Consider the following 26,805-nt stretch of genomic DNA (forward strand, 5'->3'; position numbering starts at 1 on the left):
GAGACTAGAAGGACCTCTGTGGCCATAGCCCCCAGACCTTCTGTTGGCCCAGGACATGAACCATTCCTAAAGCCAACTCTTCAGACAGGGATTGGACTGGACAGTGGGTTGGAGAGGGATGTTGGTGAGGAGTGAGCTTCTTGGATCAGGTGGACACTTGAGACTATGTTGGCATCTCCTGCCTGGAGGGGAGATGAGAGCGTAGAGGTGGTTAGAAGCTGGAGAAATGGAGGTGAAACGAGAGAGTGGAGGGAGGGAGCAGACTGTCTCATTAGGGGGAGAGCAATTGGGAGTATGTAGCGAGATATATATAAGTTTTTGTGTGAGAGACTGGCTTGATTTGCAAACTTTCACTTAAAGCACAATAAAAATTAAAAAAAAAAAAAGAAATTGAGAAACTGGAGTATTGGAAGAATCACCTGCAGATGTTTTGAATGTGCCCAAAATTAATGCAGGAGTAGTGTTGAAGAGAGTGACAGTGAGCCACGAGCTTTGAAAAATGAAGGGGCACATCTCTAGGCCATTAGGTGACAGCAACAATTAAGGGAATGAGTGGCATAGACTTAGGATATGAGATTCAAAGCTGGGAATTAACTGTTATTACCTGTTTTGGCTTAAATCCATTGATCGTACTTCCCTAGGACCTTGTCTGTTTCTTTAAATGCATTCATTTTTCAAAATGGAACTAATACTATGTAAATGACAATGCGTCTGAATTTTGTGAGTGTAATTTAAAAAGTCTTGTCTCTTTTGTAGAGATCCACCCATATTCAATATTTTAATTAAATAAACACCCTTAGCATGAAGTCCAATTAACATGAAAAGGGAACCATAACCAGTTGAAGACTTATATCCTATATCCGAAAAAGAAAATTTTTTAATGTGTACAAGTGTAGTCAAAGAAACTATTACCATTAACAATGATTACAGATATCACAAGGCTCACAAAGTAAATAAAAAGATAAAAACAACTAAAAATTTACTTTGGTTGTATAGAACTAAACAAAATGGCAGTTGCCTTCGTGATGTATCTATTTACTACGGGGCATAATTATATATTTAAATAAATAAGACATGTTTGTTGTTTAGTTTTTTTTTTTTAACTGAGCCATAAAATACATAATAACAAGCTCAATATAAAATGTGAGACTGATTACACAATAAACACATGACAACCAGTCTCCTTACTTTAGAGTTATACCTCTTTTGCTTACATACACTTAAATAATTTACAATCGTAGACTATTAGAACCTAAAGATGGGTAATAGAGTGGCAGAGTAACTAAGGAGAACATATGGATTGGAGGAAAGGGTATGACAATTCTAGGTAGAAAGTGTATGCCTCATTCTGATCACAGTATCTCTTTCTTAACGGTGATCTTAGACTTTCTTTTCACCTATTAAAAAAGATGCTTGAAAGAGGTAAATTCTAATGTCTCTTTGAATAGTCTAAGTTTCAAGTTCATCTGCCTCACTTTACAGAGAGGAACACAGAAGTTGAGTGAGCTTAAGAAACATATTTAAAAGTCACAGCTCACTTGTGCTGCTGCACCATGGTTATTTGCCTAAAGTTTAAAAATAAAATAGAAGTAATATTATTTACAGAACTTTCATAAGAATGACTGAAAAAAAAAAGTATACTGGAAGGGAAGCATTCCACATTCCAGGAATAGGAAGAAAAAGGGGAAATTACTCTTATTAAGCACATATTATGTATAGGGAATCCAGGCACTGTATGTATCACCAAGGGATGTCCTTAAATATGAAAAAGGGGTGTGCTTTTCAGATTCCTTGGGCTACAGAATATCCCTTTCCCTTCATCCAATGGTTTAGGTAACCCATTAAGCTGGTTTTCTTTGAGCTGATTCTAACTCATAGAGATCCTACATATGCTTTAGGTTATTGTTGGGAGGTGCCGTCCAGTCGATTTGGACTCATAGACACTCTATGTACAACAGAACAAAACACTGCTCAGTCCTGTGCCACCCTCACAATCATTGTTATGCTTGAGTCCATTGTTGCAGTCACTGTACCAATTCATCTACTTGAGGGTCTTACTCTTTTTTGCTAACCTTCTACTTTACCAAGCATGATGTACCTCTCCAGGGATTGATCCCTCCTGATAACGTGTCCAAAGTATGTGAGATATAGTCTCAACACCCTCGTTTCTAAGGAGCATTCTGGTTGTACTTCTAAGACAGATTTGTTCATTCTTTTGGCAGTCCATGGTATATTCAATATTCTTCCCAATGCCACAATTTAAAAGTGTCAGTTCTTCTTCAGTCTTCCTTATTCACATACATAGGAGGTGACTGAAATACCATGGCTTGCATCAGGTGTACCTTAATCCTCAAGGTGACATCTTTGGTTTTTAACACTTTAAAGAGGTCTTTTGCAGCAGATTTGCCCAATGCAGTGCGTCTTTTGATATCTTGACTGCTGCTTCCATGAGCATTGATTGCGGATCCAAGTAAAATGAAATCCTTGACAACTTCAATCTTTTCTCCATTTATCATGATGTTGCTTATTGGTCCATTTGTGAGGATTTTTGATTTTCTTATAAGGTGTAACCCATACTGAAGATTGTGGTCTTTGATCTTCACCAGTAAGTGTTTCAAGCCCTGTTCATTTCCAGCAAGCAAGGAAGTGTCATCTGCATAATGCAAGTTGTTAATGAGTCTTCCTCCAATCCTGATGCCCTGTTCTTCTTCATATAGTCCAGCTTCTTGGATTATTTGCTCAGCATACAGATTGAATAGGTATAGTGAAAGGATACAGCCCTTACACACACCTTTCCTGAATTTAAGCCACGCAGTATCCTTTTGTTCTGTTTGAACGACTGCCTCTTTATCTATGTACAGTTCCTCATGAGCACAATTAAGTGTTCTGGAATTCCCATTCTTCACAATGTTATCTATAATTTGTTATGATCCACACTGCCGAAAGCCTTTGTGGAGTCAATAAAACACAGGTAAACATCCTTCTGGTATTCTCTGCTTTTAGCCAGGATCCATCTAACATCAGCAATGATATCCCTTGTTCCATGTCCTCTTCTGAATCCAACTTGAACTTCTGGCAGTTCCCTGTCGATATACTGCTACAGCCACTTTTGAATGATCTTCAGCAAAATTTTACATGGATGTGTTATCAATGATATTGTTCTATACTTTCCACATTCGGTTGAATCTCCTTTCTTGGGAATAGGCATGAATATGCAACTCTTTCAGTTGGTTGGCCAGGTCGTTGTCTTCCAAATTTCTTGGCATAGACAAATGAGTACTTCCAGCAATGCATCTGTTGAAACATTTCAATTGGTATTCTGTCAATTCCTGGAGAATTGTTTTTGCCAATGCCTTCAGTGTAGCTTGGACTTCTTCCTTCAGTACCATCGGTTCCTGATTTTATGCTGTCTCCTGAAATGGCTGAACGTTGACCAACCCGTTTTGGTACATTGGCTGTGCATATTCCTTGAATCTTCTTTTGATGCTTTCTGTGTCGTTTAATATTTTCTCCATAGAATCCTCAACATTGCAACTCAGAGCTTGAATTTCTTCTTCAGTTCTTTCAGCCTGAGAAATGCCAAGCTTGTTCTTCCCTTTTGGTTTTCCATCTCCAGATCTTTGCACATGTTATTATAATACTTTACTTTGTTTTCTCTAGCCACCCTTTGAAATCTTCTGTTCATCTTTTACTGCATCATTTCTTCCTTTTGCTTTAGCTACTAAACATTCCAAAGCAAATTTCAGAGTCTCTTCTGACATCCGTTTTGGTCTTTTCTTTCTTTCCTGTCTTTTTAATGATTTCTTGTTTTCTTCATGTATGATATCCTTGATACCATTCCATAACTTCTCTGGTCTTCAGTGATTAGTGTTAAAAGTGTCATATCTCTTCTTCAGAAAGTCTCTAAATTTAGGTGGGATATACTCAAGATCATACTTTGGCTCTTGTTGACTTGTTCTAATTTTCTTCAGTTTCAACTTGAACTTGCATATGAGTGATGATGGTCTGTTCCACAGTCAGCCCCTGGACTTGTTCTGATCAATGATATTGAGCTTTTCCATTGTTTCTTTCCACAAATGTAGTTGATTTGATTCCTGTGTATTCCATCTGGAGAGGTCCACGTGTATAGTCACCGTTTATGTCAGTGAAAAAAGGTATTTGTATGAAGAAGTCGTTGGTCTTGAAAAATTCAATCATGTGATCTCTGGCATCGTTTCTATCACCAAGGCCATATTTTCCCATTACTGATCCTTCTTCTTTGGTTTTCTACTCTTGCATTCCAAACACTAGTAATTATCAATGCATCCTGATTGCATGTTCAAGCAATACTTCCTACAATCCAGGTTCCAATTATTAATGGATGTTTGCAGCTGTTTATTACCATTTTGAGTCATTCCACATCAGGAAATGAAGGTCCTGAAAGCTTGACTCCATTCACATCATTAAGATCAACTCTACTTTGAGTAGGCAGCTCTTTCCCAGTTGTCTTTTGAATGCCTTCCAACCTGAGGTGCTTATCTCTTGGCACTGTATCAGACAATGTCCTGCTGCTATTCTCAAGGCTTTCACTGGCTAATTCTTTTCTGAAGTAGACTGCCGGATCCTTCTTCCTAGCCTGTCTTAGTATGGAAGCTCAGCTGAAACCTGTCCTCCACAGGTGACCCTGCTGGTATTTGAATACCAATGGCATAGCTTTCAGCATCACAGCAACAGGCAAGCCCACACAATACAATGAACTCTCAAATGTGTGGGGATGTGGAATGACACTCTTGTCCTTAATGCCTTAATGCCAGACGCCTGCAGTGCTGGAGTCAACCGGATCCCCAAAGACCACTATATATGCTATATGACAGAAGCAGTATGAATTCCTCGTGGATGGAGACCAAACCATGTAAAAGTGACAGCAGCCAGACCAAAAAGAAAACAATCTGAGAAAAATCCCCACAACCCTCCATTTTCACTGATCCAAAAACCAAACCCAGTGCCATCGAGTCGATTCCGGCTCAGCGACCCTGTAGGACAGAGTAAAATTGCCCCACAGAGTTTCCAAGGAGCGCCTGGCAGATTCGAACTGCCGACCCTTTGTTTAGCAGCTGTAGCACTTAACCACTATGCCACCAGGGTTTCCTTTTCACTGATAGGTTCCTCAAACTCCTCAAGAAAGCAAACCCTGCTCTTACCTTGCTGCTTTTGTTGCCAAGCAATGGTGAACCCGAATTTCTTTTTGAGTTACAAGTCATCTGAAAGAAGAGAGGAAAAAGTGCAGAATTATGAGCAGGAATTAAAAAAATAGTAATGGACAAATTTGAATATTTATGAGCAACTTTTTTCAACTGGAAGTGATTGAAAAAGATCACCCAACAAGAGCATGTGTGTGTGTGTATGACTGTGTGTGTGTCTGCATCTGTGTGTGTATACATATATATGAAGGATCCCTGGTGGTGCAAAGGCTAAGCACTCAGCTGCTAACCAAAAGGTCACTAGTTCAAACACACCAATTTCTCCACAGGAGGAAGACCTGGTGAACTTCTCCCACAAAGATTACAGCCTAGGAAACCCTATGAGGCAGTTCTACTCTGTCCCATAGGGTCACTATGAGTTGGAATTGACAGCACACAACAACATACAGAGAGAGGCGGGGGGTATCGGTGGTTCAGTGGCAGAATTCTCACCTTCCGTGCAAGAGACACAAGTTCAACTCCTGGCCAATGCACCTCATGAGCAGCCAGTTTGAATGTTGCCATGATGCTTAAGGGGCTTCACTGAAGCTCCTAGACTAAGAAAGTCTAAGGAGAAAGGCCTGGAAATCTACTTCCAAAAATCAGCTAGTGAAAATCCTGTGGATCACAATGGTCTGATATGTAACCCATCATAGGAATGGTTCAGGATCAGACACTGCTTCATTCCATTATACACAGGGTTGCCATAAGCAGGCAGAACTCACAGCAGCTAACAATAATATATACATAACCAGCCTTGGATTTGTACATATCTATGCATATCTGGTGTGTGCCTGTCCAACAATTTTCATTACATTGTATATGGTCCTCACAAATTCCTATTTTGCAGATAGAGGAATGAAGAGATTTAAAAAAACCTTCCTAGTATGTGTCAGAGCCATGATTCAGACCAAGTATGCCTAACACAAGAATCTTTTGACCATTCTAAGGTGCTTCTTTGGGAGTTTATTTGGATCATACACCATCCAAAAAAAAAAAAAAATACGAGGAATAATAATGATCAAAAGATCTCTCGGCCATCTCTAGTCTTGCAGAGCACTCTCAGGATGTTCTGAGACAAGAACATTGTGCCAGGTCGTGTAAATGTGGACCGTGCATTCTGTTAGCTTGCATGTGGCTTATACATGTCCCAGCTCTGAATTGTACAGTTAGTGAAGGGGGCTGTCTGCAAAAGGCTCAAGAGATGATCACTACAAAGCCAGCATGAGTTAAAATCCAAAGTACGTTTTCTACTTTTGATCTAATTAGAGAAAAGGAAGAGAGTGTAGTGGGAGTGTATGAAAATAATATTGGTTTTATATGGACTATACCTAATTTTTTTTTATGCCTAATATACTCAATTTCATGCAAAGAGAGGAACTAATATTTAGAGTTCATTCTCTGATTGTTTTTATGTGTCACAATATTTTAAAATATATAGCATCAGAAAATTATAAAAGACTTATTTAACAATGCTTTATCATTCTCTTGTTTATCATGTGTTTAATATGGTTGTTTGGCTATTTTTACTCTCCTTGTTACAATCTTTCTTCCATGAAGTCGATGTTCACCACTTTCCATTTTCTGAAAGACACTAGTGTAGTTTGTGCTATGACCTTTGAAATAATCCATATTTAAACTAGTGAATGCTGTTTCCTCATTTTCCAACCTCAAAGCTAACAAGTGACTGCTAGAATAGTCTGTGATTTATAAGAAAGAATGCTAAAATCTTATAATTATTAGAGAATGGCACTGTTTTCTGCAGAACAACTAGACACTGAACTTCTTGTTTGAGAGAAAGTAATAGGAATTAAAAAAAAATTATTCTTCTATAAATTTCTCTGTAATCCACGTCTAAGTTATGCTTTGACTCAATCAGAAAATATTTAATTATTTATCATACTTAATAAATGCCTACTATGTGTGAGATAAGGAGCCCTGGTGGTACAATTGTTAAAGCGCTTGGCTGCTAACAAAAAAGGTTGGTTGTTCAAACCTTCCAGCTGCTCTGTTGGAGAAAGATGTAGCAGTCTGCTTCTGTAAAGATTTACAGCCTTGGACACCCCATGGGGCAGTTCTACTCTGTCCTGTAGGGTCACTATGAGTCAGAATCAGCTCAATGGCAATGGGTTCAGTTTGGTGTATGTTAGATATTCTGCTCATGATATTCAGAAATGAATAAGGATCTCACAGCCTAGTAGTAGAGATAGACATATCAACAAATAAATTGAAATTCATTTTGATAATTTTAACAACAGAACCATGCCCACAGCACTTAGATAGAACAGAGATGGGAATATTTTATTCTGTAGGGTCACTGTGAGTCAGAATCAACTCTACAGCAATGGGTTTAAGAAGGGATATCAAGGAAATCTGCTTCATAAGGTCAAGTTCCTTAACCATAGACTTTTATAACACCAAGACCCTTTCTTTGATAGCATTTGTCTCAGGTACAACTTTGCATTTATGCAATGATCACTTGTAATGCCTGTCTCCCCTATTAATATGTAAGCTCCATTTGTGGAAAAAAAATCATGTTTGTTCTTGCCTACTACTAAATTCTCAAAACAAAGCATAATATGCACAAAAGTCTCTCGAATTATAACTCTTGAAGACTATTTAGTGTTGAATATAGCTACGAAATGTATTCCTAGAGGAAGTCATTAATATAACTGAACTTGCATTTTGGAAGAAGATTAGGAGTTTTCAAGGTGAATAAGGCAAAAAGAGGAACACATCGCAAGTAAAGGGTACAGTGAAGAGATGGAAAAGGTATGCATACTTGGTGCTGGAGCATACAATCTGAGATGGGGCTTGGAGGAGGGCAGAATAGAGGGAAAAAGGAGAAGCAGAACATGAAAGATGTCATGCTAAGCAAGTTCAGTTTTGTCTCATAAGTATATGATGAGTAACCACTGAAGTATTTTAAGCAAGTGGGAAACATAACTAGATTTTCCTTTAAAATTTAGAAAGACCACTTTTTTACAGTGCTGTGCTCATTAGGGTTTTTAGGTTCCAAGAAACAGAAACTCACTAAGGTTACATAAGTAAGAGAGATTTATTATAATTATTGCACATTTAAGTTAGAAAGAAGGTAATATCAACAATCAAATGGTTAATATGGAGACAAATTGGTATCTTCAGTGGCCTTGGCAAGAGGAGTTTCATTTGGTGTGATAGATGCAAACACCTGACTATAAGAAATAGAGGCGTTAATTGGTGGGAAAGAAATGGAGGCAGTGAATATGAACTACTTTTTCAAGATGGTTGAAAATAGTAGGAGGCTTCCAGGCCAACATGATGCTGAGAATTTATGTTTCAAAAAGCTTTCCTTCCAAACCAACCAAAAAACCAAATCCAGTGCCATTGAGTTGATTCCAAGTGATAGCGACCCTATAGGACAGGGTAGAACTGCCCCATAGAGTTTCCAAGGAGCGCCTGGTGGATTTGAACTGCTGACCCTTGGTTAGGAGCCATAGCACTTAACCACTACACCACCAGGGTTTCCAACTTTCCTTCCAACACATAGCAATTAAGGATAAAATCCTAAAACAACAACAACAACAAAACATCTTGTCTCAATTTAAGATTTGTGTAGATGAGAAACAGAAGAGAAAAAAAGAGCGGTGACTGGAAACTGGAGTCATAGATTTTGGGTTTTGTAACTATGGCAAAGGATTCAGGAGTGGTGAGACAAAGGTGACTAAAAGCCCTTTCACAATGGGGGAGGGCTCGAATTTTACTTATCGCTCAGAGCCATGGATTTAGTGAGTGTTCCCCACTTACAAAAATAGATAGCAGGAAAATAAAATCTATTGACTTGCTGACTGGAGCTAAGAGTACATAGAAATTGTAGGCCCAGATGCTTTAAATGCTTGCAAGTGGCCATCCAAGACATAACAATTGGTCCCTATTCACCTGGAGCAACAGGGGAAGAAGGAGAGTCAGGAATGGGAGGAAATGGGATGTGTGGCTAACTGCCTCCATGAGCAACTGTCTCCTTTGCCATGAAACCAGAAGAATTATATGGTATCCAACTACCATTTTGATCAAAGATTCTATAGAAGAATCCTGACCATAAGTGGGAAAATGCAGGAAAAAAATTTCAAATTCTCATGGAATCCAGACTTTCTGAGCCATAGAGGCTGGATGAACCCCTGAAATTATTGCTCTGAGATAATCTTTAAACCTTAAACCAAAAATAGCCTCTGAAGTCTTCTTAAAACCAAATAATTGTTTAGCTTAATTAGTAAAGAATGTCTGCCTTGAGCATTGTGCTCTTTTAATATCTATACAGGATCAAATGGACAACAGCAACTTGAAAGATCAGATAGGAAACTTAGGGGGACAGTGAGTTTATGTTAATGTGGGAGGAACAACTAGGAAAAGGAGGTGAGAATGATTGCCCAACTCAAAGAATGTAATCAATATCATTGAATTGTACATGTAGAAACTGTTTTTGAATTTGTGTATGTTCTGCTGTGTATATTCTCAACAATAATTAAAGAAAAAAAAAAAAGAAAATTGTGTGCCCAGGGAGGAAATGGAAAAAAATGCAGTTTCATTTTCAAAAGCTGCGTCAAGCTGTCTTCTGGCTTGTCATATTCACAAACACTCCACGAGGGCAAGTAACTTCAAACTATGGTTATAAAATCTTGCTCTATATTAGAGACCCATAGTGTGTAGAAGTAACTAATAAAACTCCATGATGAGGACAGAAGGAAGGATAAACAGTGGGGGTGGAGCTGCATGTGTGCATGTGAGGTCTATGTGTGTGTGTTTGTGTGTGTACGTGAAAGAGAAACCATCCTATTCAAAATAAGCCAGCACGTAAAAATTCCAAAACATATGAAGAAAATATAATGCTTAAAGGCAAAATCAGCAATTAGCTAATGGAGCTTCTCCATATATATTTTATAGGAGAGTCTGACAAAGTTTTTTAAACAATGGTTGAGGATGTCAAAGAGATAATTTAAGGCATAATTTCCGTTTAAATAGAATGGAAAAACTGTGGGTCAAAAATAACACAAACATATCAAAATTACTGCAGTGCAATGAATTACTTAATATGGGCCTTCTAATCATGGTCTTTGTGACTCACACGAATGAGTGGACTATGCAAATAAGGTATATGGAACCTGTGATGGTTGGGATTACGTGTCAACTTGGCTAGGCCATGATTCCCAGTATTGTGTGGTTGTCCTCCATTTTAAATATTGTGGATCCTGACCTCTACATATTAATGAGGCAGGTTTGGTGTAAAGTGTGTCTTGGGTCACAGCCTTTCAGGAGGCCATGACTCAAGCCCCACCCTTACTATAGTCACACCCTTCCCTTGGGTATGGCCTGCATCTAAGATATATGTGTGTGTCCTGGCGAGGCTCACTCTCCCTGTCTGCATCTGGATTCTGCATCCAGTTCATTATCGACTGACCACCCCAAAGGTCTGCTGTCTGACCTGTTGATTCTGGGATTCACTGGCCTCCATAGCCCCTTTGGCCAGCAGCCTATCATAAGATCTGATTCACCCACTCCTGCAGCCTTGTGAGCCAGCAGCCTGTTTGAACTGCTAGTTTAGGTTCTTCAGCTCCTGCAGCTACATGAGTAGGGAGAAGCCTATGTCTGACCCACAGATTTGGGACTTGCCAGCCTCCACAACTGTGTGAGCCATTCCTTTTATATGGTTCCCGAGTTCTGCAAGATATTGCAGAAAATTAGGCAACCCAAAGGTGAGAGGGAGAGTGCTGAGGGGAGAGGGAGTAGTTGATGTTAGAGATGATGGAGTGGTAAAGCAGCTTGGAAAAGTTGGACATTTGGGACATCTTTAACCTCAGCTTCATAGGACCAGCTTTGTGCTATTCTTTATTCATTTAATCATATACATGCATATATATATATATATATATATATATTTGCCCATTAGAAATTTTGCAAATGAAAAATACAGTGTATTTTAAAATGCAATATATGGACTAATTTCTGGACAGAACAAAGCCCAAGAATGAATTAATGAGCTGAAACACAGAACTGAAGAATTCTAGCATGAAGAAACAAAGATAAATTGGAAAATGTAGCTAAAAGGCTAGGCTGAGAGGATTTATAGGATTTATTGAAAAAGAAAATAAAAGAGAACAGAGATGCAGTATTTGAAGAACTAATTACTGAAAAGTTTCAGAATTGAAGAAGAACAAAGTTCTCAGTTTTAAGGACCAAGGGGATTGAATAAAAATAAATATACATTTGGAGAATACATTATAATACTCAAAAGAAAGAGATAATCTTAAAAGCTAGCACAGGAAAAAGAGTGATTACCAACAGGTAATGACAATAAAGCTAACAGTAGATAAACATAGTATTATTAATAAAAGTCACCATAGATTATTAATAGAGGTCAGAAGAAATTAAATACAAACTGAAAGTAAGAAAAAGAAAATATGTACCAACCTACAATTTTATACCCAGCTGTTGTGGATTGAATTGTGTCTTCCAAAAAGATATGTTGAAATTCTAACCTCCAGTACCTGTGAACATGTCCTTTTTGGAAACAGGGTCTTTGAAGATATAAATCAGTTAACACAGGGTTATACTGGAGTAGGGTGGGTGCCAATCCAATATGAATGGTGTCCTATAAAAGAGATGAGACACAGACTCATAGGAAGAAGAATGCCATGTGAGGACTGAGGCAGAGATTGGAGTTATGCTGCAGCTGCAAGCCAAAGAATGCCTATGCCTAGGGCTAGCATAAGCTGGGAGAGATGAAAAAGACTCTTCTAGAAATTTCAGAGCATGGCTCTGCCAAGACTCTGAATTCAGGCTTACAGCCTCAGGAAATATGAGATAATACATTTCTCATATTTTAAGCCACCCAGTTTATGGTGTTTTGTTACAACAGCCCTAGAAAACTAATACACCTTCCTAACAGTCAATCAAGGCTGAGAGAAAAATAAAGACATTTTCACACATATAAAGTCTACCACACACACGCACACATACACGTTCATACACTCACACAATCCACTTGCGTGTAGTCACACTTATATATATGTATATATACTCACACATACTCACAACTTATATTCATACACACACACACAGTTCTTAGTCAAGACACATTTTAGCTAGAAGACAAGTGATCCTAGTAGAAAGGCAAGAAATGGGTAAAACTGATAAAATATGCTAGCAAAGTTAATTAGCTATTAACTATAAAATAGTTTTTAAATTTAAAAAAAAGAGTAAAACTAAAATTCTTAACAACAATAATGAGGTAGCAGGTTTGGAAGGATATTCAGTGGGTAGTTAAAGCTTAGCAAATCTCTTATCATTGTTAAGAAAGAATGGACTTACTGCATAACGATAAGCTTTTTAGATAATTTTATATTTAAATATATATACTCAAATTGTAAGTATGATTACCAAAACATATATTGAAAGAGAGATTCAGTCATGAGACAGAGGAGATTTAGCTGAAACGGCCCACTATCACTGATCAGCAAAGTTTCCTGAAATGGATATGAGGTTTTTCAAGAATAAGGCAGTGGGTGGTTGGATATTCCTTAGCAAAGAACTGGCCTACCCAGACAGGATGATAATTAAATGTTTTGTCAGAAGACACCAGTTTCAAAAGAGTGAATTTTTGTCTTCACCAGTGAAGCTAGCCCCAGAATCTGGGGCTGAATTTCTGTGAGTGACACTGTGCTCTTTGCAATGGCTACTGCAATAGGTTCTGGACTGTCATCTTTCTTAGAGTTTCTTCAGGAAAAAGGAACTCTGCCAGCTCAAGCACAGGACCCTCAGGAGTTTCAAATTTCACAGCTCCCTGAAATGAGTTTTTGTGTCTGAAAATTTTGGTTTTCATCCAAAGTGACTGTCAAGGCACAGGTCAGCCCTTGAAACACTATGTCAGGACTGGAACAGTATCTGTCACCTCACTGAGGCAGAACTATTATTCTCCTGTGTCATGGATTGAATTGTGTCCCCCAAAAATATGTGTTGTCAATTTGGCTACGCCATGATTCCCAGAATTGTGTGATTGCCCACCATTTCGTCATCTGATGTGATTTTCCTAGGTGTTGTAAATCCTATCTCTATAATGTTGATGAGATGGGATTAGCAGCAGTTATGTTAAAGAGGCAGGACTCAGTCTACAAGATTGGATTGTGTCTTGAGCCAATCTCTTTTTAGATATAAATGAGAGGAGCAAGCAGCAAGACATGGAGACCTCATACCACCAAGAAAGAAGCACCAGGAATACAGCGAGTCCTTTGGACCTGGGGTCCCTGCTCCTCTACGAGGGGAAGGTTGATGACAAGGACCTTCCTCCAGAGCAGACGGAGAGAGAAAGCCTTTCCCTGGAGCTGGCACCCTGAATTTTCACTTCTATCCTCCTAGACTGTGAGAGAATAAATTTCTCGTTGTTAAAGCCATCCACTTGCAGTATTTCTGTTATAGCTGCACTAGATAACTAAAAAAACTAAGACACTTGGAAATCCATTTTCTCAACAGAAAAGAGGTGAGCCAAAATGGGACTTTCTACGGTATCCCCCCAACCCCCAGAATCTCACAGAAACTGACCCTCAGTTGGAGTCTAGCCTCAGTGATTCCAAGGCAACATTCTGTCCCTGCCTATACTGTGGTAAAGGGTCATGTAGAATGCTATCTACGGGAGAAAAGCCCAAGAAGGCTGTTGCCAAGGCTCAGGACACTCTACCCTGATGGCACTCATGGCCCAGGCACTAGATCTCGGTCACTAGAAAGGAACTTAGAACACTTGAATGAAAGCATTCTATAACATGGGGCTCTCTGAGGCACAGGGCCCCTGCTTGCCTGTGTCTAAAGACAGTACTGTGCAATGAGGACAATGCTATGAAAATAATATTTAGAAATGAAGTTGGTCCAAGATCATAATTCTGGTTGGGCTGAATGCCCCCAGGGTTCAGGTCGCAGATTGTCAAGGGCAAAAGTAGACCTTTTGCTCCTTGAGTCCCAGAAGATATAAGATAATACACAAAAGTTGAGAGTTACAAAAAATGAAAGGACATTTCTCTACTAACCAAACTCATTGTTCTTACTTTGCATTATCACAGGATGTTGATTATTTCACTATTCATGTCCAAGTCTTTACTGGATCAAAAATAATTATTACAACGTCAATAGCTGCTATTTACTTATTTTTTCTTTCAAGAAATTTACAGGAAGATTTCATTAAGTAAGAAGGTTTGACAAGGCGATATATTTTTGAGAAGCTGTAGCACGCTACAAATGGTGACATAAGGTCAAATGCCAATGGTTTTACCCTTAAATGAACTGTAATAACATCCTTAAAATGCACTCTCTAGAATTTGAGGTTATTATGAAATGGAGTTTGTAATTAAGAAACTGAAACAGTGTGCTGGACTAGAACTGAAATTGCAAAACATCAACTTACTATTTTTAAGTAATGATAAATGCGAAGAAGAAAATGGAAGAGAACAAACATTTCTTGAGAGCTTACTATAGATTGGACAGTGTGTTAGAAAGCTTTAGCATTTAAGTTAGAATGCAGAGTGGCACAATGGAAAATGTTCATTAAAAATGTCTTGAAGGCACAACAGCAAAAGTCCCCAATGAATAGATTTATCACAAGGGTGTGGGGATAAAGAACAACAAATACTCTAAACAGCCTAATGGCCACACATACTGGTGTTCGGTAATATCATTCAGAATACAGCTACAATGCATAATTAGGATTTGGGAATGACAAAAAGTTCACCAGCTACCCTGTTATCTTTTCCATTTTAGCAGCCAGTACCATTTGCTCCCCCGTTATGATGACACACATATGTCTTGTCTCTATTTCTGCATCTCCTTTTCTATAACATTTTCTGTAGGTCTTAAATTCCGTTCTGGGGAAAAATAGGGAGCAGTGTAACATAAAGAGAGCTGGCCTTGAAATGAGAAAATTCTGGGCTCTGATTCTTCTTCTAGGTAGTAAAAAAAAATTGAGCTTCACTTTACTCAACTATATATGGGGATAGTAATAGCTTCTGGGTCAAGTAGAACTCACTTTTTAAAAGTACTTTCATAGTATTTAGTATAAGGTAAGTTCCCAATGTATAACCCAACCCAATGTATTGTTAGCACTTAATTTTTTTTGTAGTAAATATATATGTAACAAAACATTTGCCACTTCAACATTCTTTACAAGTTTAACTCAGTGACATTAATTTTGTTTATATTGCTGTTCAACCATCACTATTAACCATTTCCAAATTTTTCCATCATGCTTAACAGAAGCTCAGTGTAGTGTCCCCTAAGCAATGAGTCTCCCTTTTCCCCTCCCTTTCATCCCTAGTTACTTTGGTCTCTATACACTGGCCTATTCTAGATATTTCATATAAGTGGATCAGATACTTGTACACCAATGTTTATTGCAGCACTCTATTCACAGTAGCCAAAAGGTAGAAACAGCCTAAATGTCCATCAAGAGATGATTGGTTACACAAAATGTTGTATATACATACAATGAAATATTAAAAACCAATTCTGTTGTCAACAATTCGATTATGACTCATATCAAACCTACAGGAGAAAGTAGAGCTGTCCCATAGGGTTTCCAAAACTATAAACTTTATAGACACAGAATGCCACATCTTTCTCCCAAGAAGTGGTTGATGGGTTCAAATCGCCAACCTTTTGGTTAGCAGTCGAGCACTTAACCACTGTGCTGCCAAGACTCCCCAATGAAATATTGCTCAGTCTTAAAGAGATATGAAGTCTTGACACATGATACAACATGGGTAAACCATGAAAACATTATGCTGAGTTAAATAAGTCAGTCACAAATGGACAAATATAGTAACACTTATTTTTTATTACTATATTTTAGATCTGGTGTTGTTATTGTTGTTGTTAGGTGCCATTGAGTCAGTTTCGACTCATAGCGACCCCATACACAGCAGAAAGAAACAGTGCCTGGTCCTGCACTATCCTCACAATTGTAGCTATGCTTGAGCCTATTATTGCAGCCACTGTATCAATCCATCTCTTTGAGAGTCTTCCTCTTTTTCACTGACCCACTACCTTACCGAGCGTTAGGTCCTTCTCCAGAGACTGATTCCTCCTGATAACTTGTCCAAAGTATGTGAGACATAGTCTCACTGTCTTTGCTTCTAAGGAGCATTCTGGTTGTACTTCTTCCAAGACAGATTTGTTTGTTCTTTTGGCAGTCCATGGTATATACAATATTCTTTGCCAACACCACAATGCAAAGGCGTCAGTTCTACTTTGGTCTTCCTTATTCATGGTCCAGTTTTTGCATGCATATGAGGTGATTGAAAACACCATGGCTCGAGTCAGGCTTATCTTAGTCCTCAAAGTGACATCTTTGCTTCCAACACTTTAAAGAGGTCTTTTGCAGCAGATTTGCCCAAAGAAACGCATCTTTTGATATCTTGACTGCTGCTTCCATGCATGTTGACTGTGGATCCAAGCAAAATGAAACCCTTGACAACTTTTATCTTTTCTGCATTTATCATGATGGTGCTTATTGCTCCAATTGTAAGGATTTTTGTTTTATGTTAAGGTGTAATCCATACTGAAGGCTGTGGTCTTTTTGCTCTTCATCAATAAGTGCTTCAAGTTCTCTTCACCTTCAGCAAGCAAGATTATGTCACCTACATAAGGCAGGTTGTTCTGAGTCTTCCTCCAATCCTGATGCCCTATTCTTCTTCATATAGTCAAGCTTCTCAGATTATTTGCTCAGCATACAGATTGAATAAGTGTGGTGAAAGGATACAACCTTGACGCACACCTTTCCTCACTTTAAACCATGCAGTATCCTCTCGTTCTGTTTGAATGACTGCCTCTTGATCCATGTACAGATTCCTCGTGGGCACAATTAAGTGTTCTGGAATTCCCATTCTCTGCAACATTATGCATAATTTTTTACGATACATATAGTCGAATGTCTCTGCATAGTCAATAAAACACAGGTAAACATCTTTCTGGTATTCTCTGCTTTCAGCTAGAATCCATCTAACATCAGCAATGATATTCCTGGTTCCACATTGGCTCTGGTATTCTTGGTCAAAAGCTATTTAGTAAAAAGGTTGAGTGCTACACACTTGAAGATTTCAGAAATTATTGCTAACTTTTAGGCTAACATCGGCTGATTAATGGTGAGCATAGTAGTAGGGTCATAGAATTTCTATGCTAGCAATGACTATCTAGCTGAGCTACTTAACAAACTCCAAGAGTTCCAAAGTTCTGGAAGATTTCAGCCTTGGTACTCTAAAGTCTATCAGCACTAGTGTATAGATTTACCAGATCAGTGCAATGTCCCCAAAAGAATCATTTGGTGGCAGGTTTGACCACTTCAACTATGCCTTTTTAAAGATTCTCAACGGTGTGCATGGTCCAGAGTTTGTGATTTACATAAGCATAATAATGCATAATTAAATGTTTTTACTTACAATCATCCAACACTATCCTTTCTCTTTGAAAGAATTCAACAGTGAATGTACTAAGCCCCAAGAATGAGAGAAGGTCTATGGTCAACTTTGACACCCGCTCAAACTGACAATTCTGAACTTTGAAGGCAATCTAAACAATTTGACTTTTGTGCTCATTTACCCACTACCATAGTAACTTTTTATTTTGGATGGGAAAACTAATATTAACCTTCATTTGAAAATCCCCAAAGATTTTTCAGACTGCAGTCTTCTCAAAACTAGGACTGGAAGAACAAGCATAAGTAAACTAAAACATGTGGGATTCTTTACCTTTAAAATGTACATTATTTTATTTTTAAGTTCAAACAAAGGCCATTCGAGAAATTCTGAGTTGTACCAAGCCAAAAACATACATACCTTATGGGATTGTGGTAAGAGGTTCTTGATTTCCTGTGTGCACAAATGCACACAATACTGTGATTAAGTTGTACTGTGTAACTTAGAGCCTTTAAGAGACCTATTAAGGAACTATGGTAATCCAGAAGCATTTGGAGATAGGGTCTGGTTCTTAGTATAAGAAATCCCCAAATATATCCAAGTAAGATAGGAAGGACAACATACCTGGGATAAAAAATGGGTCATCTGAATGGTACGTTGCTGTGGTTTTGTTGTTGTGGTTGAGTGATGTAGAGTCGATTTAAATTCATAGCGGCTCCATGTGACAGAATAGAACTGCCCCCATAGGATTTTCTAGGCTGTAATCTTCATGGGAGCAGATTGTCAGATCTTTCTCCTGTGTAGCAGCTGGGTTGGTTCGAACTGCTAATCTTTAGGCTAGCAGCCAAGCGCTTAACTGATATGCCACCAGAACTCTTTCTGAATGGTATAAAACCCATTGTCATCTAGTCAAGTTCAACTCATAGTGACCCTCTAGAACAGAGGAGAATTGCCCCATATGGTTTCTAAGGCTGTAAATATTTATGGAAGCAGACTGTCACATTTTTTCTCCCACAGAATGGCTGGTGTATTCGAACCTCTGACCTTCGAGTTAGCAGCTGAGCACTTAAACTGCCGTGTCACCAGGGCTCCTTCTGAATGGTATAGTGAGCCCCTAATTCTCACCTTCTCTTTTCTATAATCAGTAGTAAGATAAGAGACATTCTCCAATAGAACTTTCAACAATTATGGAAATGTTTCTCATTTTAGCTTCCAATACAATAGCTACTAGCCACATGTGGCTACTGAAAAATTGAGTTAGGGCTGGTGTGAATGAGGCTCTGAATTTTTTATTTTAATTAACTTTAGTTTGTATTTATATAGGCTCATATGTCTAGTGATTTTCCATTGGACAGTAGTGCTCTAGAGAATAGGAATATAATACTACTTGAATAAATATCTATACCAAATCACCTATTGCCTTTGAGTTGACTCTGACTCATAGCGACCTTATGGAACAGAGTAGAACTGCCCCAGGGAGTTTTCAAAGAGTAACTGGTAGATTCGAACTACCAATATTTTGGTTAGCAACCATAGCTCTTAACCACTGTGCCACCACTGACAGTCAACATTTGTAAAGCAAATTTACCTGCTTAATTCTTACACAGTCAATTCCCACTCTCATCCATGCCCTGGGTATTGGTAGACTTAATCTTGATAAGATCTCATCATTGAGGCCCAGGAAAATAGAGCATACCAGTTGGTGAAAGTACTAGTGGATGAGCTAAGTGGGTCAGATGGAAAATAACATGACAAGGCAGCACAAGCAGAGAGAATTTCATGGCATATATGAAGACACTTGGCTCATAAGAGGTAATGGTACCTTTTCAAGAAAAACCAGTTTTAGGTTTCCTCATGTGAGTGCCAGTTCTGGCTCTAACGATCTTCTTGTCCTCTAAAAAGGAGGTAAGAATATGGGCAATAGACAATAAACTCCAAGATTTTAACAAGCCCTCAGGATTGGGATAGAAACATTTGCAAGTCAGGATGTGCTTGACTTTGGTGACCCTGAAGTCATATTTGACTTCTCTCTTTATCTCACACCCATATCTGATTTCTTCAGCAAATGATATTGACTCTATCTTTAAAACATATCCAGAAGCTAACCACTTCTTATCACCTCCACCACTATCACCTTGATCTGAGCCACTATCGCTTCACACCTGGATTATTGCAGTAGCCTTACCACTCTGGTCTTGTTATAGTCTATTCTCAAAAGAACATACAGAATGATCTTCTTTAGGAAAAAAAATTCAGATCATGACATTCCTCTGCTCAAAATCATCCACTGGCTTCCATTTCTAAGTAAAAGCCAAATTCTTTAAATAACCTAGAAGACCTTACATAATCTGACCTCATCTTCTACCACTCTCTGTCTGCTCTAACCACACTGGTCTCTTGAACTCCTCTGTAGGGATGCTCCTCCTCTAGGTTCTTCTACTATAACTCTCCTTCACCATATCAACATAGGCCTTCTTCCCATCTTTGATCAAAAGTCATGTTCTCAGTTAAACCTTTTCTGATTATCACATCTTAAATTTACTACCCATATCTCCCCAAACTCATCTTTTCCTCTATTTCTGATTTCTTTTTTTTCCATAAAACTTATCACAATTGAATATACATTTTTCATATCTTGTTTATTTCCTACTTCTCTTCATTAAAACATAAGCTTTATAAAGATAAGAATTTTCTTCTGTTTTGTTCACTGCTCTATCTCTAGTACATAGAGAACTTCTTAATAGGATGTAGCCACTAAAACAAATTGATGAAATAAAAAATAAGAATACCCGGATGAGTATTTGATTGAAGTCTGATAAACCTCTAAAAGCTTATTATTGGGACAAAGTCTGTAAACATTTAAAAAATATATCACTTCTCAAATGTCTATTTTTTCTATTACAATCAACCAAAAGTGGCCCATAGTTCTATTTATTTTTAAAGAGAATTTCTCTCCAACTAAAAGTAATGGATCTTGCTTGGCAACACTTGAAAAATGTAGACTCATGGAATGTTATCGCTGGAAGAGACCTCAGGGAACACCCAATCCAGTGGTCCTCAAAAGACATTCCCACAATAGCTAGAACAAAGTTCCCCACCATAAAAATGAATAATGCAATATTTTTCCAATTTGCAGGAAACAATAGAAAAATGTTTCTCGATTAAAAATATTCTCCTATAAATTTGAGATATTGGTACTGTGATCACTTATCAATTAACAAGGGTGGTGCAGTGGTAAAGAGCTCAGCTGCTAACCAGAAAGTCAGCAGTTCGAATCCACCAACTGCTCCTTGGAAATCCTATGGGACAGTTCTACTCTGGCCTATAAGGTCACTATGAGCCAGAATTGACTCAGTGGCAATGCATTTGTTTTTGTTTTTTTGTGGAATAGACATCAAAATCAATAAACCAAAATCAATAAATCAAAGTAAGCTGATGAAAATAGAAACACTCAGAAATGTTTACTTGCTATATGCAAATGGTGGGAATGGTAATTTTTTTTTTTTTTTTTACTATATCTAATGATATTTTTACTAGCATAATTTTTCTTAGTTTGTCTAATGAAGATCATGTTTACATTGCACTAAAAAGCCATGGTATCAAGAAAACAGAATTATAACTGCAAGTTATAACACTAAACAAGTTAGAGAACTTCTGATCTTATCTATACCCTGAATTCCACAGATGCAGAAATTTATACCCCAAGAGAAGTGACTCACCCAAAATCACATCGTCACAGAAAAGGATAACTTGACAGGCCTTTCTGCATACACTTTCTTTTTTACTGCAAGTCTCAATGACTCAATCTACTTTTTTTTTTTTTTAAGTTATCAACATTTACTTTATTGCTTGGAGTATATCTGCTCAAAAAATCATTTTTAGGAATAGAGTAGAGTTTCCCTAGCACCCAAATTATTTTCCATCCTACGAACAAGTCCATTTTTCTAATCACTGTGTAAGTAACTGTCTTAGGCTAGGTTCTCTAGAGAAGCAAAACCAGTGAAGCACACACACACACACACACACACACACACAGAGAGAGATTTATATCAAGGAAATGACTCACATGATTGTAAAGGCTGGAAAGTCCCAAGTCCATGGGTCAAACAGGAGGCTCCTCCTGATTCATGCAGGGGCTGGCAAATACAAAATCGGTAGGTCAGAAGCAGACCTCTGGCTCACAAACTGTGGAGGCTGACGAATCCTAAAATCAACAGATAAACTGCTAGCTCAAGTCCCAGACACTAGAGGCCAGATGAACAGGAACCAGTTGCAGGATCCAGAGTGAGCCATATCCCATGAGTTTTGCCAAAATGTCCACCTATATTGGATGCAGTCCACTCCCCCAAGGAAACTCCCTTTCAGCTGGCTGGCTGCTCATAACAGGTCTCATCATGAAGTGGTTACATCATTACATAACTGCCAAACTACATCATGACTGTCAAACCCCTGAGAACCATGGCCCAGCCAAGTTGACTCACAACCTTAACCATCACAGTCCACCCCTTGTCAACCTGGCATCTCCCTAAACCATACTCAATCTTTAAATAAAAACAATTATAAAGTCATACTTGTGCCTAACATGATACAACTAACATGTACAACCAAAAATGCACTAGCCCTATTTACATCTTATATTTTATAAGTGAAGAAAGCAAAAATATTAGATGCACACATACAAGGAAGAAATGCTCATAAGAATTACAGTTCTAATTTCTACAACTGGTGATATGTTCATAAAAAACCAAAACCAAAAAATAGCTGGCATTTAAAACTATTTTCTTCCAACACCATCCTGTATTCCCTTTACACTCAGCAAGCACCTCAGCTGGTCATGGTTCTTTGCCTGGTCAGGTGACCCAACTTCATTTCTGAAGGGTCTGGGCCATTAGTGGTCAGAATTGGGTTGCTGTAAATTTCCACTGACATTAATCACAGGACATGGTAGTGCTAAAAGATGTCCTAAGGGATCTCCCATATTCTAGACCTGCTCTTGTTTCCCACCATTATGTAATATCAATTCGATATCCTCTTGGTAATCAGGATCAATCACAGAAGTCAATACAGTAACTCCCTTCTTTACCTGTTGATTCAGAAGCATAAAGAGCCCAGAGTGGCCAGGTGGCATTCTTAAATTCCAGTTCAATGGAATCAGTGTTATGTCTCCCAGTGGAAGCATTCCTCTCTTTGGAGCTAAGACCTCTAGACCCACAAAGCATAGGGTCATGGGAACAGGAAGCAAAAATTTTGTGTGTGGGCCACTACAGCTAATAGTGAGAGATGCCAATTCCATTTCCACCCCTTTTTTCCTAGATCCATGACTCTTGTCTACAGGACAAACAGCATCACATATTGGATGCTGGTTTAGAACACATACAGCCTCCTGGAGAAAACTGCCCGAACCCTGCAAGGTATTGCCACCTAGCTGGCACTATAATTGTCTTTAGAAGGCCATTCTATTGTTTGATCAAACCAGCTGCTTCAGTATGATGGGGAACATGGTTAGACCAGTGAATTCCATGACCATGGCCCCATTGCCACACTTCATTTGCTGTGAAGTGAGTCCCTTGATCCAAGATGACACTGTATGGTATACCATGATGGTGGACAAGGCATTCTGTAAGTCCATGGATGGTAGTTCTGGCAGAAGCATTGCATGCAGGGCAGGCAAATCCATATCCAGATTAAGTGTCTAGTTCAGTAAGAAGAAAATACTGCTCTTTCTGTGACAGAAGTGGTCCAGTGTAATCAACCTGCCACTAAGTTACTGGCTGATCACCAGGAGGAATAGTGCCACACTGGGGACTCAGTGTTGGTCTCTGCTGCTGGCATATTGGGCACTCAGCTATGTAGCCAAGTCAGCCTTAGTGAATGGAAGTCCATATTGCTGAGCCCATACATAACCTCCATCCCAGCACCATGGCCATTTTGTTCATGAGCCCATTGGGTAATGGCAGGAGTGACTGGGGAAAAGGATGACTGATTTTCCATAGATCACATTGTCCTATCCACTTGATTGTTAAAATCATCCTCTGCTGAGGTCACCCTTTAGTGAGTATTCACATGAGACACAAATATCATCACTTTTTTGGCCCATTCAGAGAGGTCTATCCACATATCTTTTCCCCATACCTCCTTGTCATCAATTTTCTAATCATGTTCCTTCCAAGTTCTTGACCATCCAGTCCAACCATTGGCCACAGCCCATAAATCAGTATACAGTGGTACATCTGGCCATTTCTCCTTCCAAGAAAAGTGAATGACCAGGTGCACTGCTCGAAGTTCTGCCACTTGAGAGGATTTTTCTGCATCACTGTCTTTCGCTGAGGTTCCAGGAAAGGGCTGTAGTGGTGCTGTTGTCCACTTTCAAGTGATTCCTCATATGCATATTGCACAAAACCATCTGTAAATCAGGCATAGGCTTTCCCTTCATCAGTCAATTGATCCTAAAGAACTCCTCATGAGGCCATAGGTGCAGATTGAGAGAGGACAGATAATGTGACAGGAGTAGAGACCATGGGCATCTGAGCCACATCTGCATGCAACATACTTATCCCTTTAGGTCCTACTTGGGCCCAATGTCATTTATCTCACTTCCATTTAATTATGGAGTACTGATTTGATTGTCCAACTTTATGATTCTGTGAGGTCATACAACATGCAGTTCTTGATGGCCAGCTCAGGCCACATGGTAACTTGGTGTCCCATGGTTAAGCATTCAGTCTCTACTAAGGCCCAGTAACAAGCCAAAAGCTGTTTCTCAAAGGCAGGATGGCAGGGATTTGCTCCAAAATCTTAATGGTCTATGCTGTGATTTACCAAAAGAGGCTAGCCAAAGGCTCCAAACAACATCTCTATTTGTCACTGACACTTCAAGCACCATTGGATCAGCTGGATCATATTATGGTCCAACTGGCGAAGCAGCTTGCACAGGAGCCTGAACCTGTTGCAGAGCCTTCTCTTGGTCCGTGCCCCACTCAAAACTAGCAGCTTTTCAAGTCACTTGATAAATAGGCCAGAGTAGCACACCCAAATGCAGGAAATATTGCCTCTAAAACCCAAAGTGGCCCACCAGGAGTTGTGCCTCCTTTTTTATTTTAGGAGGGGCCAGGTGCAATATAACTTATCCTTCACTTTATAAGGAATATCTCAACATGCCCCACACCCCTGAACCCCTACAAATTTCACTCAGGTGGAAGACACCTGAATTTTTGTTGGATTAAATTCCTACCTTTAGCATGCAAATGTTTTACCAATAAGTCTAGAGCCATTGACACTTCTTCCTTAATACATCCAATCAGCATAATGTCATCAATGTAATGGACCAGCGTGAAGTCTTGTGAAACGAAAGGTGATCAAGGTCCCTGCAGACTAAATTATGACATAGGGCTGGAGAACCAATGCACCTCTGAGGTAGGACAGTGAAGGTGTCTTGCTGGCCTTGCTAGCTAAAGGCAAACTGCTTCATGATCCTTCAAAACAGGTACAGAGGAAAAGGAATTATCCGGGTCATTAGCTGCGTACCAGGTCCCATATTAATCTGCTGAAGCAATGAAACCATATCTGGAACAGCTGCAATTGCAGTCACTGCCTCATTCAGTTTTCAATGATCCACTGTCATTCTCTAAGATCCATCTGTTTTTTGCACAGTCCAAAGGGGATTTAAATGGGGATGTGGTAGAAAACACCACCCCTTCATCTTTCAAGTTCTTGATGGTGGCACTAATCTCTGCAATCTCTCCAGGAATGTGATATTGCTTTTGGTTTACTATTTTCCTAGGTAGAAGCAGTTCTAATGGCTTCTACTTGGCTTTTCCTACCATAGTAGACCTTACTCCACTTGTCATGTATGTGCTGTGGGGGTTCTGCCAGTTGCTGAGTATGTCCATTCCAATTATGCCTTCTGGAACTGGGTAAATCACTACAGGATGAGTTCAGGGACCCACTGGACCCACTGTGAGCTGAACCTGAGCTAGGAGCCCATTAACCTGACTTCCATATGTCCCTACTCTGCTACTCTGACTAATGGGCCACAGTGACATTATGGGTCTCTTGGAATTAGTGTCATTTCAGAGTCAATATCCAATAATCCAGTCAAAGCATGATTATTTCCTTTTCCTCAATGAAAGCTCATATAAGGCCACAGATTCTTTTGGAGAAGACTTGGAGAAAGATTAAGAATGTAATTTTTTGGCAGTGTAATGGGGTCCTTCCTCAAGGGGACCTGGGAACCGCATCATTCAAGGGGTTGTGGATCTCTAAACTGTAAACTGGCTCAAGTTTGGAATTTGATTGAGGGGTCATGACTCTATTCTGGTGATTCAAGTTAGACTGCCATTCACTTGACCTACAATTCTTCTGCTTGTACACATCAAGTAAATATTTAGTAGATTTCCCATTTATTTCATTCCTTTGAATACCATCACTAAAAGGCCAACATCATAAGTCCATACAAGTCAGACTATTTTGATTACTGCTTTGACTTCACTGTCCATTATGGTAATCACACCCACCTTGTCTTTGTCAGTGGAGTGCCACCACCTGGCCCCTACCACCATGGGGTCCAACCAGCCCCATTGTATTTAGATATCTTAATTCAGTTAGAGTAGCTCCCACTGTCAAACTGACTTACATAAAATAGCAATCACAGCAGTCTTCAAGGATGCTGGGGCTCCCTTCACAAATTTGGTCCTCACTGTTTTGGTAACAGATGTGTTCTCTGGGCACTCCATGTGTGTGTCTGTGGGTCTAACATGATAAATCCACTCTTAACCTGTCCGTTTCCCTAACTCTTTGGATTCCTTCCTCTACAATATAGCAAGGCAAGCCTGGCACTTCAAATTGATTTAGTGTGGGCCACCACATAATCCATGCTTCAGCAAAGCAACCAAACAATTAGATCATTTCCTAACCTCTTGAGCTGAAACACTGAATGAAGGATCTGTGCTTAGTGGGCCCGTATCAATAAACTCAGACCGATCCAACTTTATGTTTTTTGCACCATTATTCCACACCCTTAATAGCCATTCCCACATATATTCCCCAGGTTTCTGTTTGTACATATTAAAAAATTCAAGTAGTTCTTTTGAAGTATAGTGTACCTCCTCCTGGGTCATACTTTGTACTTCTCATTTTGGGGCTCACTGAGACTTAAGTCTAGT

At 39.1% G+C, this 26,805-nt stretch overlaps 1 long non-coding RNA gene across 2 annotated transcripts in view; it reads right to left on the reverse strand.

Annotated features, from left to right (window-relative positions):
* Positions 1-26,805, reverse strand: part of LOC126064496 (uncharacterized) — a 149,606-nt gene that overhangs the window by 54,230 nt on the left and 68,571 nt on the right. For both annotated transcript variants that reach the window (XR_007514555.1, XR_007514556.1), the window contains 2 exons: positions 21,711-21,780; positions 5,181-5,240 (listed from right to left, as the gene is read on the reverse strand). This is a non-coding gene — a long non-coding RNA (uncharacterized LOC126064496). The remainder of the gene's footprint in view (positions 1-5,180; positions 5,241-21,710; positions 21,781-26,805) is intronic.

Source organism: Elephas maximus, chromosome 2, assembly GCF_024166365.1.
Source record: "Elephas maximus indicus isolate mEleMax1 chromosome 2, mEleMax1 primary haplotype, whole genome shotgun sequence".
NCBI lineage: Eukaryota > Metazoa > Chordata > Mammalia > Proboscidea > Elephantidae > Elephas > Elephas maximus.